At 47.1% G+C, this 5,000-nt stretch overlaps 1 protein-coding gene across 1 annotated transcript in view; it reads right to left on the bottom strand.

Moving 5' to 3' along the window:
* The window catches only part of LOC310795494 (uncharacterized protein), a gene marked incomplete at both ends in the record, with an annotated part of 338,406 nt that overhangs the window by 223,406 nt on the left and 110,000 nt on the right, over positions 1-5,000 (bottom strand). The gene's annotated exons all lie outside the window — the stretch shown is intronic.

The raw sequence follows: 5,000 nt of genomic DNA, 5'->3' as shown, positions 1-5,000 counted from the left end.
TAATAACTAGCTAGCCGTTCAGAAACGCATGTAAACAGCCGTGTGATTAGTGAGAACGTCAGTAAAATAAGGAGAGAGCTGCAGGTGTTTATGCAGAACTAGTGCACGATTAAGTGCACAGTGGGTAATGATTAGGGGTGCTCCGATCCGGCTAAGCCACGATCCGATCCGATTCCTGGGGTCACGATCCGATTCCAGAATCGATTCTCGATTCCAACGATTCTCGATTCCAACGATTCTCGATTCCAGAATCTAGAATCGATTCTCAATTATGTACCGGTAGTTTTATATTGCAATAACACACAAAGGCAAATATAAGACAAAAAATGACAAATGTATTAATGCTGAACTTCAAATTCAACTTCTGTATTACAGTCAGGGCCTAAATTCATTTTGCAAACTAGAGGGGAATTCCCCCCTTATGTTCTTCAGATAAGATGGATTTATAGGCTGGGGGGGATCTGTAGACTTTGAGAAGGATTTATAGATTTTGGGGGAATACATTAACCAGAGTTCTTAAAGCAGCTACAAGCAAGATTTTCGATTGTTATTAAACAGCATAATTACAATATTGATGCATCACATCTTACCTAATAAAGAAACAAAAAACATCGCATGGATGCATAACTGGGACGTATCCTCAGTGATGTACCCTGGGGTCATAGGATGTTTCGGGTCTCGCAACATCATACACCCTCGCCCAGGTGACCCAGCCGGGGCTGGCCAAGCCCCAACTTACGTCCCAGTAGCTACCCACGGTCAGCCCTATAGGGAGGGTCGAAGGTGGTCATGCGGTCAGGGCCACTCAATCCGCTGCTCCGGAACTACTCTGCCGGGACCGGGGGAGGGGAAGGGCTCTGGTACGTAGAGGGACCGGGCTCTGTGGGTTGCCACCCGGCCGGGTTCCTCCCTCGTCTCACCAGGTCTACGACCTGTGCGCTGCACCAGACTCCCCCGCTCCAAACATCTCATTCCGAGGTGATGGTATCTTAGTGGACACCATGCAGTACCAGTACTTGGTGGCACTGCAGTCTCCACTTGCGGCTTGAATGGCCCTCCTAAAAGGCCTCTCGTGGGTTTTTGGGCTTCTTCCTCACGGAAGACGCAGGCTAATAGTAGCTGAGACGAAAGCCGTGTGAATCGGAGATTGCTCTCTTGATGATTATAGAGTCTGTGTCTGTCTAACCTTGCGTCACCAGGGGGCTCTCTCTCTCTCTATCTGTCTACCGGCGGGCCAGATAAACCCGGAAGTGAAATGAAACGGTTCACGGCAGCTGCCTGCCTTCCGCCGTTTCTCTCTGCCTAGCAACAGACCATAAACAAGGAGAACGCCATGCAGGGGCCCGCTACTCTCGCGAACATCTCTCATTATATTCTAACAGGTTTTTTGGAAGTTATTTTGTGGTTATGGCCGAAGTGGCTGCTGCAAACTGTTTCATTTCACTTCCTGATCTGCCCTGGCCACAGACAGACTACACTGGCCGATTCACTCGGGGTTCAAGCGAGACTACTCTGCGTTGGTCTCGTCTACTATTAGAGGTAAGATGTGATGCATCAATATTAAATTTAGACTGTTTAATAACAATCGAAAATCTAGCTCGTAGAGGTGGTGGCACCGTGGCAGTACAGTACACAAATGAAATGACATGAACATTTGGACACTTATTCAGCCGGTATCTTGCATGTTGTGTTCAGGTGCACTGTAAAAAAAAAAAAAAACGATTTTAAGAATCGATTCTTTGAAATCGATCCAGGAATCGTGGCATTAATAATCGCGATCCTTTCAGAATCGATTTTTTGGAGCACCCCTAGTAATGATCCGCTGTGATGAAGAATATAGTGAGAGATTAACAAGGTTGATAGCAGCAAAACACTGTCCAACTAGCCTGTCACATGATGCCTTCATGGTCCCTCGATAAAGTCTGCAGATGCACGTTACCTCTCTCTCAAGAAGCGTCACGTGAGTGTGGTGTTTAAGGCCATCTGTCGCTACAAAATAAATAAACGGGGTGTATCATTAGTATTACTGGACAGACATGTAACTAACTTTGCAATCTGAGCCATCTTCTATGTGCTGTAACACAGTGCAGTTTCTATTTCTCTGGTGTTTCTTTTTTACATGTTTGGGAGAGGCAAATGTCTCAAAATGTTTTATTTTTTTGTAAAGATAATTTTATTTCAAATTGTTTTATTTATTTAGTTTTAATATATTTTAAATTGTAACATATTTCATGTATTTTAGTCTGTGATACGTGAAACCGTGGTATTTTTGTCCAAGGTTATCATACCATCAAAAACTCATGCTGGCACATCCCTATACCATTTGTTTATTATATCACAATCACAAACGCAAATCACAATATTGTCCAAGATAATCGCACCTTTCCCCCAAATCGTGCAGCACTAGTGTGTGTGTGTGTGTGTGTGTGTCGACGTGTCGTGCAGGGTCGATCTGGCGCAATTTGGGCACGCGACACCTTCAATATTCCTGAGTAAACAAGCGAACAGCGCTCTGTGCAGCAGTGGGGCGAAGGGGCACTGCACACAAACAAACCAGTTGAATTCACTTGAACACATTTATTCACATTGGGCTGAAAATAGGAAAGAACGTGTCGTTAATTTGTATCGGCTGTATAGTTTCTGGGCTCAGAGTAAACTGTCTGTGCTTTAGCGTTTGAAGGTGTGTTGGTTTAAAGTCGGTTGAGTGGAGTTTGTCGTGTTTAAGCACTGTGATGTGCCTGAAGGTAACACCGCCCAGTGGGGAAACGAAAGGCCGTCTCACAGAGCGACACCTCACTAAGCCTTCCTGACTGCGTGACCTGAATTTGGCTCATGAGGCACTATAGGCTGCACCGTGGGGGGAAAAAAGGAAACTGACTTATACAATGTAGGCTATCATTTTCTTTCGCAGTCAAATGTACATAATATATCACATTTAATTAGCTGGAGCGGTTGTGTTCAGGCCATGATGCAAGAAGGTGTAATGGAACCGGCACAAGCCAGAAGACTGGAGGAGAGGAAAGAACATGTATGTCAATGGATTTTTTTTCCATATACACTCACACACGCACACAGACTCAAACACACATATACACTCACACACGCACACAGACTCAAACACACATATACACTCACACACACACACACACACTCACACACGCACACAGACTCAAACACACATATACACTCACACACGCACACAGACTCAAACACACATATACACTCACACACGCACACAGACTCAAACACACATATACACTCACACACGCACACAGACTCAAACACACATATACACTCACACACACACACACACACTCACACACGCACACAGACTCAAACACACATATACACTCACACACGCACACAGACTCAAACACACGTATACACTCACACACGCACACAGACTCAAACACACATATACACTCACACACGCACACAGACTCAAACACACATATACACTCACACACGCACACAGACTCAAACACACATATACACTCATACACGCACACAGACTCAAACACACGTATACACTCACACACGCACACAGACTCAAACACACATATACACTCACACACGCACACAGACTCAAACACACATATACACTCACACACGCACACAGACTCAAACACACATATACACTCACACACGCACACAGACTCAAACACACATATACACTCACACACACACACACACACACACGCACACAGACTCAAACACACATATACACTCACACACGCACACAGACTCAAACACACATATACACTCACACACGCACACAGACTCAAACACACATATACACTCACACACGCACACAGACTCAAACACACATATACACTCACACACGCACACAGGCTCAAACACACACACACACACACACACACACACGCACACAGACTCAAACACACATATATGCGATGGCGTATTTTTGTAGTCGGAAGGCAGACGTTGGATCTTCAGGGGGAAATGAATGGGGTTTCAGAATGGGGATTTCACTTAAATGTATAAAATAAGGTCTGTGGTTAACAAATGTTTATGGGAGTGGTCATAAAAAGCATAAAAGTGATTCACGTTTGTGAAGATTATCCTGCTGAACACAAATTACCACTCCCATAAACATTTGTAAACCACAGACCTTATTTTATACAGTTAAGCTAAAACCCCATTGACTTTTCCCCTGAAGACCCAACATGCTACTCCCGGTGCTCTATACCAAGACACACCAGTGGCTGTCAATGACATACAGTACGCTATACAGGTGGCTGAGAAGGCTGCCAGCTGGCCCTTGGGAAGCAGGTAAAACTCTTGGCTTTTCAAAGCAGCTGCGCCTGGGCATGGATCGCCTGGGCATGGATCGCCTGGGCATGGATCGCCTAGGCATGGATCGCCTGGGCATGGATCGCCTAGGCATGGATCGCCTGGGCATGGATCGCCTAGGCATGGATCGCCTGGGCATGGATCGCCTAGGCATGGATCGCCTAGGCATGGATCGCCTGGGCATGGATTGCCTGGGCATGGATCGCCTAGGCATGGATCGCTAGGCATGGATCGCCTGGGCATGGATCGCCTGGGCATGGATCGCCTGGGCATGGATCGCCTAGGCATGGATCGCCTGGGCATGGATCGCCTGGGCATGGATCGCCTAGGCATGAATCGCCTGGGCATGGATCGCCTGGGCATGGATCGCCTGGGCATGGATCGCCTAGGCATGGATCGCCTGGGCATGGATCGCCTGGGCATGGATCGCCTGGGCATGGATCGCCTGGGCATGGATCGCCTGGGCATGGATCGCCTGGGCATGGATTGCCTGGGCATGGATCGCCTGGGCATGGATCGCCTGGGCATGAATCGCCTGGGCATGGATTGCCTGGGCATGGATCGCCTGGGCATGGATGGCCTGGGCATGGATCGCCTGGGCATGGATATCTGTTTGTAACTGGGTTATGCAAATGAGCTTCCCGAGAGCAGCACCGGCTGACAACTCTCTTGAGAAACATTAGCAA

The sequence above is a fragment of the Poromitra crassiceps genome (assembly GCF_964638095.1).
Source record: "Poromitra crassiceps genome assembly, chromosome: 21".
NCBI lineage: Eukaryota > Metazoa > Chordata > Actinopteri > Beryciformes > Melamphaidae > Poromitra > Poromitra crassiceps.
This window is presented reverse-complemented; position numbering and strand designations above follow the sequence as displayed.